This window comes from Lepidochelys kempii, chromosome 16, assembly GCF_965140285.1.
Source record: "Lepidochelys kempii isolate rLepKem1 chromosome 16, rLepKem1.hap1, whole genome shotgun sequence".
NCBI lineage: Eukaryota > Metazoa > Chordata > Testudines > Cheloniidae > Lepidochelys > Lepidochelys kempii.
In genome coordinates, this window is record NC_136395.1 from 29,402,380 (window position 1) to 29,418,741 (window position 16,362).

Sequence of the window (16,362 nt, forward strand, 5' to 3'; positions counted from 1 at the left end):
CCTCGATCTGCTCGCTATGCCCCTACTTATACATCCCAAAATGCCATTGGCCTTCTTGGCAACAAGGGCACACTGCTGACTCATATCCAGCTTCTCGTCCACTGTCACCCCTTGGTCCTTTTCCGCAGAACTGCTGCCTAGCCATTCGGTCCCTAGTCTGTAGCTGTGCATTGGGTTCTTCCGTCCTAAGTGCAGGACCCTGCACTTATCCTTATTGAACCTCATCAGATTTCTTTTGGCCCAATCCTCCAATTTGTCTAGGTCCTTCTGTATCCTATCCCTCCCCTCCAGCGTATCTACCACTCCTCCCAGTTTAGTATCATCCGCAAATTTGCTGACAGTGCAATCCACACCATCCTCCAGATCATTTATGAAGATATTGAACAAAACCGGTCCCAGGACCGACCCTTGGGGCACTCCACTTGATACCGGCTGCCAACTAGATATGGAGCCATTGATCACTACCCGTTGAGCCCGACAATCTAACCAGCTTTCTACCCACCTTGTAGTGCATTCATCCAGCCCATACTTCCTTAACTTGCTGACAAGAATACTGTGGGAGACCGTGTCAAAAGCTTTGCTAAAGTCAAGAAACAATACATCCACTGCTTTCCCTTCATCCACAGAACCAGTAATCTCATCATAAAAGGCGATTAGATTAGTCAGGCATGACCTTCCCTTGGTGAATCCATGCTGGCTGTTCCTGATCACTTTCCTCTCATGCAAGTGCTTCAGGATTGATTCTTTGAGGACCTGCTCCATGATTTTTCCAGGGACTGAAGTGAGGCTGACTGGCCTGTAGTTCCCAGGATCCTCCTTCTTCCCTTTTTTAAAGATTGGCACTACATTAGCCTTTTTCCAGTCATCCGGGACTTCCCCGGTTCGCCACGAGTTTTCAAAGATAATGGCCAATGGCTCTGCAATCACAGCCGCCAATTCCTTCACCACTCTCGGATGCAACTCGTCCGGCCCCATGGACTTGTGCACGTCCAGCTTTTCTAAATAGTCCCTAACCACCTCTATCTCCACAGAGGGCTGGCCATCTCTTCCCCATTTTGTGATGCCCAGCGCAGCAGTCTGGGAGCTGACCTTGTTAGTGAAAACAGAGGCAAAAAAAGCATTGAGTACATTAGCTTTTTCCACATCCTCTGTCACTAGGTTGCCTCCCTCATTCAGTAAGGGGCCCACACATTCCTTGGCTTTCTTCTTGTTGCCAACATACCTGAAGTAACCCTTCTTGTTACTCTTGACATCTCTGGCTAGCTGCAGCTCCAGGTGCGATTTGGCCCTCCTGATAACATTCCTACATTCCCGAGCAATATTTTTATACTCTTCCCTGGTCATATGTCCAACCTTCCACTTCTTGTAAGCTTCTTTTTTATGTTTAAGATCCGCTAGGATTTCACCATTAAGCCAAGCTGGTCGCCTGCCATATTTACTATTCTTTCGACTCATCGGGATGGTTTGTCCCTGTAACCTCAACAGGGATTCCTTGAAATACAGCCAGTCTCCTGGACTCCTTTCCCCTTCAAGTTAGTCCCCCAGGGGATCCTGGCCATCCATTCCCTGAGGGAGTCGAAGTCTGCTTTCCTGAAGTCCAGGGTCCGTATCCTGCTGCTTACCTTTCTTCCCTCTATGTACGTTAGAAAGCTTGCCTCTCACACCAACAAAAACGTATGCAATAAAAGATATTACCTCACCCACCTTGGCTCTCTCATATTCTGGGACCAGCAAGTCTACAACAACACTGCGTACAATCTTGTTAACAGTCATCCTTTCCATACTAATGAACAACTTTTCTTATCTCCAAGTATCTGGATTGCACTGAAGGCCTACTGCCTTAAAAAAAAAAAAAAAGTTACTTTCTTTGCTTCTTCCAGAGAACCTGCTTATAGAAAAATCATAAAACAGGTGAGAGAACTGCCTTCCAACTCTGAAACATTTATTTTCAGCTCAAGTGTTTAGTGGTTATCATTTTCTCTCTTTTACTTCTTTATTTGGAATAAATAAGAGTCAATAGGTATATTATTTTGACTGGCTCAAGCTTGAATAATTACCCACTCTCTGGTAGCCTCTTGTGATTCTGCAGCTGGAATTTCAGTTATTCTATCCCACCACACCCCTTTTCTATAGCAAAGAAATCCAGTCTGCTAAATGCATGTATCTTTGGAACTGCAGCATCACTAAAGGCTTTCATAACACAGGGTTATCTCAAATCATTTTCCCCCATGGAGGGATCCAAAAGTGAAAGCCACCTGAAAGAGTTCTGGGGAGATCTCAGCTGTGGACCGGTTTACATTTTGTACTGAGGTTAACAACATCTCCAAATCCAAATGAGGCTGGAATGCAAATACATAGCCTCTGCAGGAAAAAAAGAAAATATCAGCACACTACACATAAGTAATATGACACCATTTTAACTCTGTAAGAAATTTTAAATGCATTAGGAAAGAAGGCTTACTTTAGGAAACAAAGCCCTCCTCCCCTCCCTTACCTCATGCTGTCAAAAGTCTTTTCCCATTTTATCAAACAACAAGCACAAAATTAATAAATAAAGTAAACAAGAGTGAAAGCAAAATAAAAAAAACAGGGCAGTGTAAGAACATATACTGCAAATTCATTGGCTCCAATGCTGTCTAGCTTAAATCTACGATTCTAGTTGGCAGTTTGCAGGAATGATAGATATTCCTTATTCTGTGTTGGATGGTGCAGGATGCAGCATATCTACTGCAGTACTAGGCTGGCAGACACACAAATAGCAAGCTGCCTCAGCTCTGTTAGGAGCTAATGCTGGTTCTGAGCCAAAGTTTCCCTGCAAAAAAGAAAAAAATCCCAAACACATACATACATATATTTTATAAATATAAAAACATAAGGCTGTCTTGAAAAATGTGTAAAAAGATGAAAATCAGAGCAAAAAAACAATACACAATACTTACCAAGAATTAAAAAGAAAAGAAAGTATCAAAACAGAAGCAGCAGAAAATTAGTAAGCACCAGAATTTAAAAAAAAAAAAAAAAACTTGAAAAAGATCAGAAATTAAAATAATTTGCAGGGAATTGACAAAGTGATAAACTGTAATGTAACAATCAAATATACCTCATTTTTGTTTATTTTGCTTTTTTTAAATAGGATCTGATTATCTCTCTGGATTATATTATTGTTGGTTTATATCTGTTCCTGCCCTTTTAAGGGCACAGTAAAAATTCAAGTAAGGGTTTGAATTTTGTTTTGTTTTGTTTTTTGGTTGGGGGGTTGTTTTTTTGTCTGAATGATAAGAAAATTAACAAGTGGCCCAATTCTGCACACCTCCAATACCAAAATTCTTACCACTGAAGTACTGTAAATATTATTCTTAGACCCACCATCTTTTAATCCAGGGGTCTCAAACTCAATTTACCTTAGGGACAATGCCAGTCCTCAAATCCTCCCAGTGGGCCAATAATGTCACTGAAGATGGTGTTCAGAAAAGAAAACGTTTATATTGTACTTTTTATTTTGAATTTCTTAGAAATGTCTTAGTCATACAACTTTATACAATTCTTTGCCTGCCAGAGTCTTCTTAGTGTTTGACAGACACCTGGCAACTCTTCAATTCTGTCAGTTTGTTGATGTTTGGCCTCAGTGGCTGAGCAGTTGAAACCTTCAGGATTGCAGTAAGGTGTTCATCAGATAGTTGTGTTCGGTATTTTGACTCGTTTATATTCATTGTGGAAAAAAATGATGCTGCCTCCATGGCTGACTCTGCCTGGCAACTAATGATGCAGCCTCCATGGCTGACTCTGCCCGGCGACTAAAGATAGTATCCTTGTCCCTCTCCCCCAGTCAATGGGAGCTGCCATGGGCAGTGCCTGCAGCAGACATTGCCAGCAGCATGGCTGCATGTGTCTCTCCTCTGCGGGCCACAGTGGGGAGGTGCTCGGGCCACAGATGGCCTGTGGGCTGGGATCCTGAGACCCCAATCAGTGTTTTACAAGCTCTCAACAAAAGTTCTGGACTTCAAAAAAACTTTAGTGCAAAGGAATTCCTCAACTATTGAGCATTTGCAGACAGTGAATTGAGTTTAAAATATAGCTGGGATGTATTACAGCATTCACCTGGCAATCTAGCAAATACCATTATATTCCAGATTTCAGATCAGTTCTATTATCACTCCATATTCCACATAAACTTTTCCAATTATTGACTTTTTCCAGCTATAATTTTCTATGGGTGATCTCTGTACAGGTTTGTTTGTTTGTTTGTTTGTTTGGGTGGGTGGGTGGGTGGGGTGGTTAGCAAAATTCCTATAAGTATTTTGGAATTTTGGAGAGTGAGAATAATTTCTTCTTTTATTAAAACAGTTCTAGTCAAACATTTTTAGACAGGGCTAGAGCAACAAACAAACAAATACCAAAACACTGCTTCTGACACATTTATTTTCCCTAAAAGTACAAGGAAAGTAAATTTAAACAACTATGATAACACAGCGTTAGGACTGAACAATGCAACATTACAAAATTAGGAAATGTAGAAGTTCCAGCTGAGTGCATAACTTTAACTGTGCATCCTGGCAAGTCTGCATTATGATATAGCATTTAGTTATGTGATCTACATCATAAACTTAATATTATCATTTCATAAATGTTAAGTGCTTAACTGTACAAACCTAATATTACATTAACATTGTTTTGTGCTATTTGAGATATGAAATCAGACTTTCAGCTGAGCCTAAGTAGCATCCTGTAACCTATAACATCACATGCCACCCATAAGTAAGTTATTCAGCACTAAACCTTTTGGTTGTTTCACTCAGTCACTGTAACTAAACAATTACAATCTCTCTGGAATAACTGTTTACAAGCTGTCAATAAGAAGAGAAAATATTCTATTAAAAGATTTTTCCTCAGCTTCTGATGCTGCAGGGCATAGTTACACAATATGTCTTATCCAAATAACAGGAAAAAAAAAAAAGTAAGCCCCTTCCAGGCTGAAATTTTAAACATCCTCCACACCAATAGTGTATACTTAAAATTTTCTTAATCTGAACTCCAGGGTAAGTATTGGGCCTCCTTCCAATCCTTTTAATTCCAAAAACATCTCACCTAAAACAAAGTCTTGTTTCCTGAATCCACACTGTATCCAAATTGTGCCCCTCCAAAAACAGAGAGCAACCGTCTCCACCAAGAACTCAGAATGAAGCATACGTTCCAAGTTGCTATTTTTAATGCCATCTGACAAGGGTTTAGGTCTGAGTTTCCACACAAAACTGAGTTCTCCAGCTAGCCACTATTTAGCAGTCATTTAGTTTGTCCCCAACCCCTTCTTTCTTTTGACCATTTTTCCCCTTGCTTATTAGTTGTTTACCCTCCCTTGGGATAGCAAGCCCTAATCATCACCACCCTGATAAATGTGTTTGATACTGTGGACTGACGGTTAATGAAAAGACAGTTACCTTTTCTGTAACTTTGAGATGTGTTACTCATGTCCATTCCATGTAAGGTATGCATGCTCACCATATGGACCAGTGCTGAAAGTTTTTCCCTCAGTGGTATCTATTGGGGACTGGCTCTGGCGCCCCCTTGGAGTGGCGCGCGTATGCCGTGGTATAAAGGGTGCCACTGGCTTCTCCCACCTTCAGTTCCTTCTTGCCGGAAACTCCGACAGTGGGGAAGGAGTACAGGTCATGGAACGGACATGAGCACCACATCTCGAAGAACACCACTTACGGAAAAAGTAACTGTCTTTTCTTCTTTGAATGCTTGTTCACATCCATTCCATGTTAGGTGACATCCAAGCAGTACCAACAGGGGCGGGTAGGAGTTCATGGATGTGTAGCCTGTAACACAGTTCTAAACCCAGCGTCATCCTTGGCCTGCAGGGTGATGGTTTAGTGTGCCGTGAACATGTGAAACTGAAGACCACGTCCTGGCTCTGCAAATGTCCTGGATGGGGACATGTACCAGGAAGGCTGCTGAGAACGCTTGTGCTCTCGTTGAGTGGCCCTTCACCAACAGTGGCGGTTGAACCTGCGCCAACTCATAACAGGTCCGGATGCAGGAACTGATACAGTTGGAGATCCTCTAAGAGGACACTGGCAGGGCGTTCTTCCTGTCCGCTATCATGATGAAGAGCTGTGTCGACCTGCGAAAGGTAAAACGCCAAGGCACGTCAGACGTCCAGGGCATGCAGTCGCCTCTCCTCATTGGTCTTGTTCGGTTTAAGACAGAACACCGGGAGGTACCTTGTCTTTGTAGAAGACTGTATATGGCGGTTCCGAGGTCAGGGCTTTAATCTCTGACACTCGTCTAGCCGACGTCACTGCCACAAGGAAGGCAACTTTCCACGATAGGCGAGAAAGGGAACAAGAGCCCAAAGCCTCAAAGGGCAGACCCGTGAGTCTGGAGAGAACCAGATTGAGGTCCCATTGTGGGATAGGATCCCTAACAGGAGGGAAGAGCTTTTCAAGGCCTTTCAGGAACCTGATGGACATCTCATGCAAGAACACCGATCTATCCTGGATTGGTGGATGAAAAGCCGAGGTGGCTGCTAGATGAACTTTGATAGAAGAGCGGGCCAGGCCCTGATTTTTCAGGAGGAGCAGGTATTCCAAGATTAACTGCAGCGAGGTGTGCGCTGGGGAGAGGCTACGTTCAGATGACCAGTGGGAGAACCTAGTCCACTTTGCCAGGTAAGTCGCCCTAGTGGAGGGTTTTCTACTTCCCAAAAGTAAATAATTAAAAGGAATGAAACTACATTTACAGGAGATTACAGGAAAGAGTGGCCAATGCCAGCAATCAGAATGGCAGAGACGACATATTTGTAAACAGACATGTCAATCATACATAAACATCAAAAACACACATAAAATTGATGAATATTTTAGGAGCAGTCTGCGTGTAAAATACTTCCGTGAAGCAAATAGAAGCTCACTACATTGTTTTGGATAAGGAGGAGAAGCCTGATCTAGCCATTGCATGCTCACTCCAGCCTGCCTTTAACCCCTGTTACTGCACATGTTTAGATTGCTCCAGTATGCTCAGTAATGGCAGATTATCGAATGCTGATGGGGAGCATTTTATAATACTACAAGTTAGTTTCTCTTTTTCTGCTTCCCCACAGCCCCTCACGAGGGTCTCTAGATCTCATTGCTTCACATTAAAGCTCTTTCCTCTTTGGGTCTCTGTGTTGTGGGTGTTTGCTGTCAGATGCTTGACAGTGGGGGAGTTGTAACTTTGTGATAAAGAATGCTCTATTTTAAATAAAATTCAGCTGTGACGACCCTTGGTGTGGTTCATTTTTTAAAGTGCAGAACACCACATGCACTCTCTCCATCTCACTCTAGCTGTGTGTAGAGAGCCCAGTGCTGGGATACCAGGGTGCAATGCCCTGTGTGTATGCTCCCCCTACTGACACCCTCATACCCTGTGTGTATCCCTGTTCCAATTGTGGTAGTGACCCTGGTGGCCAGTATTCTGTGTGTCTCCCCTCCATGTGTGCAATGACCCCTGGTGGCCAGTTTAGGACATGCCATATGTGTAACCCTCTCCCAGGCAGAGGCAGTGAACCCTCCTGGACATGTGAGGCAGTACCCTGTATATATCCCTCCTATTAGGGCAGTGACCTCTGGTGGCCAGATGAGGCAGTTCCCTATGTATATCCCCCACAATTGGGGCAGTGTCACCTGGTGGCTAGGTGGAGCAGTGCCCTGGGTGTATCTCTTCCTCCAGTGGGGGCACTGACCCAAGATGGGTCAATGGTTTGTGTGTATTCTCTCCTCACCCCCTTGGAAGCAGTGAAACCTGGTGGTCAGGTGGGACAGTGCCTTGTGTATTTCCCCCTCCTCACTGGGGCAGTGACCCCTGGTTCAGTAGTTGGGCAGTGCCTTGTGTGTGTTTCAGCAGCCCAGTCCACCCCACCCCATCCTACCTTGCATTGGGCCAGTGACCCTGATGGCTAGATGAGGAAGTGCTGTGTGTGTAGCCCTCAGGGCAGAGAGGAGGGGAATGACCCTGGTGGCCAGATGCGGTAGTGTCCCAGGTGTTCCTTACCTCCGTTGGGACTGTGACCACAGGTGTCCAGGAGGGTCAGTGTCCTGAGTGTATCCCATCACCTTTGGAGGCACTGGCGACCAAGATGGGGGCAGTGCCCTGAGTGTATGCCTTCCCACATTCTATGCAGTGACCCAGGGTGGCCTGGACATAGGATGTGACGGGATCCCTGGGGTACAGCCTGGGACTGTGGGACCGCTGTGCCCCCTGAACTCTCTCTAGCCTGGGTTGTCTCTCACAGTGCCTTGCTAGTGACCAGCAGCAAACCCCTTCAGGTGCTGTTATCACTCAGCACAACCACACGTGGAGACCTGCATCCAGCTAGATTGCATGAATGCTCCCAGAGCCACTCATGAATCACACAGAGAAAGGCACCAGAGCCAAATCCCCCCAGCTTCCAGCACTGTACCTCAGGAATATACCTTTTTGCACTGCTCAAAATGAGCGGTGCAAATTTATTAATCAATTTATTCATCAATGGAAAGTGGATATACACTAGCCTTTGCAAACCTGAGCAGACCACCAAACGCTTCAGGTAAACTCACTAGTAAAGATAAACAGTTAAACAAATTTATTGACTACAAAGGATAGATTTTAAATGATTATAAGTGATAGGCAAAAAGTCAGCGTTAGTTACCACAAGAAAATAAAATATAAGCACACAGACTAATATAAGCAGTCTAAACTCTCAACCCTATTAGACTGGGCAACATCTAAATTAAGCAGTTTTTCTCTCCCCACTGGATATTGCATTTCATAGTACACAGATTTCACCCTTGAAACCTGTGCCAATCTCCTCTGTTGGAGTCTTAAGTCTTCTTCTCAGTGTCCTTGTTGCTTGCAGCATAGGTGGGGACAGGAGAAAGGCCAAGCATGGGCCCCCTATGTTCTGTTTTATACCCTCAGTCCCATGTGCTTGGGGAGCACAAGTCCAGGCATGTCTGCGGGACATTGCTGAGTCTCCAGGCAAGACTAAGCAATTCCTCTGGTGTGGCCTCATGCAGGTGAGTCATTGAATTGTAGCTCCCTTGCTGGACAATGGCTGTTGGTGGGTTGTTTGATACCCCACCCAGGCCTTGGTTACTTTCCTTGCTGTTGGAACTTGGAACTGACTGAGGGGTCCTGTTTTCTGTACCTACAACAAGCTCTGTTTTATACTGTGTTCCTTCTGTTTTACCGGCTGGCTGAGAGTCACGTCTGACAGTGGAGTTGGGGTACAGGGCCCTCTGGCTTCCCCAGGAGCCCTGCCGGAGCGGACTCACTGCAGGAGGTGCACGGTGTGGCAGATAGCATCATACTGGCTTTCTAGGGCTCTACAACAATCACACACCCTTATCCCACCACCTAGATCCTTAAGAAATGCATAGGGGAAACTGAGGCACCCACACAGTATTCAGAGAAAACATTAAGAACATTCCCACTTCGTCACAACAGGTTCAACAAAATATAATATATTGAAGCAGGAGAGTGCTGCTTCTGACTTTCCACTTTTAATTGACCCTTGAAATCTTGTGGTGCCAGTGCATTGTAGCTTCATTTTATCCCAGCAACAAATTCTTGATTTGTAGGACCACTAACAATCAACAACCCTAACCCTATATTTCTTTTAATTTTAGAAAGTATTTTCTTTTGAGGGTTGTTGATCAAAGAGTGCCTGGTTGTTTCCATATTCAAAAGAGTATTAATAACATTGATATTCTTAGTTAAAGGTTTCAGAGTAACAGCCGTGTTAGTCTGTATTCGCAAAAAGAAAAGGAGTACTTGTGGAGGTATTGTTTCATGATCTCTGTGTGTATATAATGTCTGCTACAGTTTCCACGGTATGCATCCGATGAAGTGAGCTGTAGCTCACGAAAGCTCATGCTCAAATAAATTGGTTAGTCTCTAAGGTGCCACAAGTACTCCTATTCTTAGTTAAATAATTTTTTCTTACAATAGTGATATTGTGGAATAAAGGGAAACTATTGAACGCTTACAGTTTCCAGTCCATTTTTACATTATTTAATAAACTATATATTGGCTTACAGGGTGGGTGGGAGGGCGGGGGGAGGTGGGGGACTAGACCCATTCTGGGCACCACCAAAAATTATACAAACCTGCCACCCCTTAGGGATTACAGTGGATGAGAAGCTGGACATGAGTCAACAGTGTGCCCTTGTTGCCAAGAAGGCTAACAGCATTTGGGGCCAAGAAGACTAATGGCATTTTGGGCTGTATAAGTAGGGGCACTGCCAGCAGATTGAGGGATTGGTCATTCTCCTCTATTCGACATTGGTGAGGCCTCATCTGGAGTACTGTGTCCAGTTTTGGGCCCCAAACTACAAGAAGGATGTGGAAAAACTGGAAAGTGTCCTGTAGAGGACAACAAAAATGATTAGGGGACTGGAACACATGACTTATGAGGAGAGGCTGAGGGAACTGGGATTGTTTAGTCTGCAGGGTTCCAAAGAGGATGGATCTAGACTGTTCTCAGTGGTAGCAGATGACAGAACAAGGAGTAACGGTCTCAAGTTGCAGTGGGGGAGGTTTAGGTTGGATATTAGGAAAAACTTTTTCACTAAGAGGGTGATGAAACACTGGAATGTGTTATCTAGGGAGGTGGTGGAATCTCCTTCTTTAGAGGTTTTTAAGGTCAGGCTTGACAAAACCCTGGCTAGGATGATTTAGTTGGGGATTGGTCCTGCTTTGAGAAGGGGGTTGGACTAGATGACCTCCTGAGGTCCCTTCCAACCCTGATATTCTATGATTCTATGATAACCTTTCCCCTGATACCTTACAAGACATGCTTTATATGTAATATCACAATTATATACAGATGAGGAATATGGGGGTTACAAGACACTCCCCTAAGGTATAGTATGGTACAGAGGGGTACTGGCAGAGCTATGTGGGGAGCCCCACACTCGGATAGCAAGGGGCTGTGGGTCAGGATTGTGGGGCACTGGCAGAGCTGAAGCCTAGCAGAAGCCTTCTGGTGCTACTTTGTCTAGCCCTAGAGCTACCCCACCAAGGTGCTCATGAACCAAGGCACTTCCTTCACATCACAGATGTTCAAGGAATTGTCTTCTCTCAATATGGCAACCACAAGCTAAGGATGGCAGCCTACCACCCACAAGGCAACAGCCTTGCAAGCGAGCCAATCAGAAACTGCTAGTGAGGCTGAGGATCCTGTCAGAAACATGGAACTTGCTAGAGCTAACCTACATTTATAACAAAACAGTGTACACCTCCAATAAGTACCCACTGAATGTCACTGGGCTCCCACTATTGGGATGGCTCACATGGGGGGATTCCTATGGAAGCATCAGACCATGGTCCTGGCCGCAAGCGAACAGAGAAGAAGAGTGAGGCGGCTGGAGGGGGAAGAATGAGGCACCGAAGTCCAGCCTCATGGCAGGGGAAGAGGAGAGCAGAGGGGAGGCACTCCAACCTTGATTCTGGGGCAGGGGGAACAGAGCAACAAGGCAGGAACATCCCAACAGTCTGAAAGGCTGAACGGGGGCGGGGGGGGGGGAGAGGTGTCCCTCCTACTCAACTGACAGAGCAGCGCTTAGGGTGGCCAAGTCATGGAGCATGCCCGCTACCTGGAGACAGGTGTGTTTCCCCCATTTCCTCCCCTCCTTGCTACTCTGTGCAAATCTGACTGGCTAGGAGGAGTCCCACTCCAAAACAAGCACCCAGAATTAAATAGGATCACCTTAGAGGATTTGAGCCTATAAGCAGATGGAAGGCAGGATGGGAAACAAGACCATGACAGGAGGAAGGTTTGGAGAGGGGATGGAATAAAGAACGAGTAGGAGGAGCAAAAGCAGCAGCTCTGATCTCTGTGCTCACAGTGCATGCCAGCATCAGCGTGCATGGACAGGTTGGACTGACCCAGGGGCTGGGGGTTTGCATGGGTGCCGGGTAGAGAGTCTGTGTGTGTCTAGCCAGGTGTGTGTGTGGGAGTTATGTGCTGTATCAGAGGCAAGTGAGTCTGTGTAATTCCTTCCAGAGATCTTGACCTGGGGCTATTCCTGGCTTTGCCTAGGTTAGTTAAATATGTTGTTATATTGTTCAGTTTGGTGCTTGTTTCGGGGGTTAATTCTGACCTCATGGAGGGAGGGCTGGTGTTTGTGCAGAGACACATGCCTGGGAACTGAGACCACTCCCCCACACCCACACCCAAAAGCAGGGTGCAGGATTTTCTGTAATACCTATTTTCACTAGGTCTAAATTCGTCCCTCAGTGTCCCAAGTCCTAAATGGGCCTCAAGAAAATGAAGTCAGAAGTGTGGGACTCCATCCAGACCAATAATATACAGCTTCGTCTGGCCCCAGGTGGGCATTAGGTATTCTACCTACCATATTTAAAAAGGGGTCTTATTCATAAGCTGTACCCCATCAGCTAAAAAAAGTCATTGCTGCCACATAGGTACATATCTGGTGGGCACCACCAGGCTGGATGCATATGTTTAAATGTTATTGGGCATCCAATCTGAAAAAAAATCATAAAATCACTTGAGGAAAATCTGATTTTGAACAAAATTGGCAGAAGGCTTCTAAATACAATTGATAATGCAACTATGTACTCATAATAGTACAGATCTGGAAAGTTTGGGAAATATTTCTCAGGTGATACATTTTCTGCCTTTTCTTGTACTTTGTTGCCTTTGGTTAAAGCAAAAGTCTGTAGTCACATGACCATATGAGCTTGTTTATACCATAAAGAAAAGGAGTACTTGTGGCACCTTAGAGACTAACAAATTTATTTGCACATAAGCTTTCGTGAGCTACAGCTCACGAAAGCTTACGCTCAAATAAATTTGTTAGTCTCTAAGGTGCCACAAGTACTCCTTTTCTTTTTGCGAATAAAGATTAACACGGCTGCTACTCTGAAACCAGTTTATACCATGTAATACATCACAATAAACTCACATAAGAAAATTATAAAAAACAACACTGTATCACCTAAAGGTGAACACTTTTCACAAAGCAATCACTCTGTATCTGACCTATCAGTCTTCATACTCAAACCAGCATAACACTTTCAAAGGATGAGCCTGTGAACTTAAATTAATAACTTTGATAGATACAAACTCAAGATCTTCAATAAAGACACTGGATGTATGGCTTATTACAACGATCTGTAACCCATTAACTGTTCCTGTTTTGTCCTATAACTACAGGGCTGTTCAAAGTGAAGTGGCCCATTAATGGTCCCTTAAAATATGTGTTAACTAGTTATGCTAAATCAGTGGCTCTCACCCTTTCCAGACTATTGTACCCCTTTCAGGAGTCTGATATGTCTTGCATATCCTTAAAGGCTACTTGCTTACAAAATCAGACATAACAATACAAAAGTATCAGAGCACACTATTACTGAAAAATTGCTTGCTTTCCCATTTTTACCATATAATTACAAAATAAATGAATTGGAATATAAATATTGTACTAACATTTCAGTGTATATAGAGGTATATAAACAAGTAATTGTCTGTATAAAAATTTAGTTTTTACTGATTTTGCTAGTGCTTTTTATGTAGCCTGTTAAACTAGGCAGATATCTAGATGAGTTGATGTACCCCCTGGAAGACCTCTATGTACCCCTGGTTGAGAACAACAGTGCTAAACTATCTGTTCGACCTTGTATTTAGCTATGACACTCTGAGTACCAAGAAGAATTCTATGTATCTTGAAGGCTTGTCTCTCTCACCAAGCAGACAGACAGACAGACCCTGTTAGTACTATGGAGCCACTTTCTCCAATGCTGCCTATAGGGGCCAAGGGGTGTGTGTGTACCCATCTACTTACTCAGACCTCCCCAGGGACAACACAGTGGGGGAATTCTCCAACTACCAGAAGCTCGTTAGCTCCCTGGGGAAGGGCTCAGTTTTCCAGTCCGTGCCCCAGGGGGCTCCTCCAACCCAGGGAAAGGCCCCCTGCCCCTACTATCCTGGGGAATGGCCCTTACCCTCAGAACACACTAGGGAATGGCCCATGGCTCCCGCATATTCACCCACTCCACACCTCTGGATGTCTCCACAACATTGCTGCTTCCCAGGACTGGCTCTAGGCACCAGCAAAGCAAGCATGTGCTTGGGGCACCGCAATTCCAGGGGTGGCATTCCGGCCATCCCCCATTTTTTTTTTTTTTTTTTGCGCTTGGGCAGTTGAGCTCTGGGAGCTTGGGGCAGCAAATTTTTTGCTTGGGGCGGAAAAAACCCTAGAGCCGACCCTGCTGCTTCCCTACACCCTAGGGAGAGGCCTTTGCAGGAAGAACAGTGTCCCCATGCACTTGCCCTGACTCAGCTCAGCCCCTTTGCCAGCAGCTCACAACTACCCATCCAAGTGAGGAAGCAGCAGCACCAAGCAGGGACCAATTCACATCTCCCCCAATATGATAACTAAAGAGCCTTACCCACTGCAGATTGTGACAGCATCAAAGTGCTCAATCAGCTGTACCGTGCGGTCCTTGGTCCAGAAGGCAGTGACATCTGAGCTGTTCTAAGTGCCTTTGGTTGGACTCATGGCATCCACCAGCCACAAGAACTGGCAGGGGAGCAGCTCAGACCCCAAGAACAGGTATGTGTAGAAGTAGTAACATCATTCAGGGACCGCTGACTGTGGCTGTGCAGAGGACACAGGACCTTGGCTGGGCAGGGACTGGGAGTGTTGGAGGGACTAGTTTGCACTGCCTAGAGGGGTGTCATGCCTTGCAGAGGCCCAATGCCAGACTCAGCCCCAGTCTCTGGGCAGGGGCTGGGATCGCTGGGAGGGTCTCTTCTGTGCCTCTTAGAGGGGGTGTCCAACGCAGGGGCCTAGTGCCAAGTTCAGTGTGGGGGGGAGAGGCCTGGTAGTGCTGGAGGATCTCTGTAGAATACAACTGAAGTCACAGCAGGTGGCCCCAAACTGCACAAATTGACTTGACGGAGAAGCTGGATGGGCGGGGAGGAGTGAAGCGGTGGATTGTGGGAGAGGTGTTTATCCCGGACTCCATCTTCCATCAGCCATTGAGAGGCCCGACCGGGACCATTTCCAGGGCGTTGCCGATGCGACGCTGGCATAGTACCGCCGTCACGAGAAAGTCAGAGAAGAGGACGGCGCCAGGGTCATGGCGAAGGGAATCCATCTGCTCTATGCCTCGTCGGAGTAGTCTCCCTGCTCTGCACCATGCGAGTTGTATTCTCCTGCGTGCTGGGCTGCAGCAGGGAATCCCACGCCGCACGCTCCCAGGCCTGCCATCTCCAATCCACTGCCAACAGCCGCCCGCCTCCAGCTCTCCTCACTGAATGAGATGCAATCTGAATCGCCACTTGTTCCCGCATCCCAGTATCCCCAGTAGTAGAGCCAGTAGAGCGTTCAATAACCGTGGAAATGTCCAGTAACTGGTTTTGGTGCCACACTATGAGAGCACACAGAACTTCTGGTACGGTTCCCGCTGAGACACTTAAGCACGTAGCAGGACAAATAAGTTTCGTAGAACACGCTTAGGGCGCGAATCAGATAAATTACTTTCGGTTATTACGTCCGGTGGGATACTATTAGAAAGCGCACCTAGACAAAAAACTTCCGATCACTTTCCCCGTGGGACACTATTAGAATGAGCATTTCGGTAAAAGATTTCCGGTCACTGTCCGCAGGCGGATACTTTTAGACAGCACAACAGTGCGAATGATTCCGGTCACTGTTGCCCATGGAACATCATTCAACAGCACGCCAGAGCAAATAACTTCTGGTCACTGTTCCCTGTGGGTTAGTGTTAGCTTACCGCAGTAAATGGTATCCGGTCACTGTTCCTGGTGGGGCAGTATTAACGTGCTTACCGCAACAAATAATTCCCGGTCACTATCCCAAGTGGGACACTATTAAAGAGTTACCGGGGCAAATAGCTTCCGGTTACTATGTCCAGACAGGATTAGACTCAGTGCTGGGGTAAACAACTTCCGGTCACTGTTTGTAGTCGAACAATAGTAGACCTTTTACCAGGCTGCTTAACTTCCGGTCACTGTTACGCAGCTGTTGGGACGATAAGCGGCGTAGTGGAGGTTACTGGGACGGACTTCGTTTAATGTAAACAGATTAATGTAAACCTGTCTGCTGGGCGCTGCTGGGTCTCAGTGTATCATGGGAGTAGCAGTCTCTATCCTGTGCCCTGCCTGATGATTTCCAGTGTCAGTGTTGGATTATTTTGGTTATGGTAGACTCCAGCTGGGGCCCAGAATCACTCCCCAAAGTGTCGTCCTATTCCCCACCAGCTGTAGTCTCCCCCTCCCTGGTAATATTATCATGTGAACACATGACTTTAATGCCGTTTTCTGTGGGTTGCCTGAGTGCTGGGGGTGGTCCTGGG

The 16,362-nt window shown here is 45.7% G+C and overlaps 1 protein-coding gene across 1 annotated transcript in view; it reads right to left on the bottom strand.

The window, feature by feature from the left end:
- The window catches only part of GARNL3 (GTPase activating Rap/RanGAP domain like 3), a 232,634-nt gene extending 217,037 nt beyond the window's left edge, over positions 1 to 15,597 (bottom strand). Inside the window, exon 1 of the mRNA XM_073314501.2 lies at positions 14,431 to 15,597. The gene's annotated coding sequence lies outside the window, so the exon portion shown is untranslated. The remainder of the gene's footprint in view (positions 1 to 14,430) is intronic.
- Between the last annotated feature and the right edge of the window lie 765 nt (positions 15,598 to 16,362).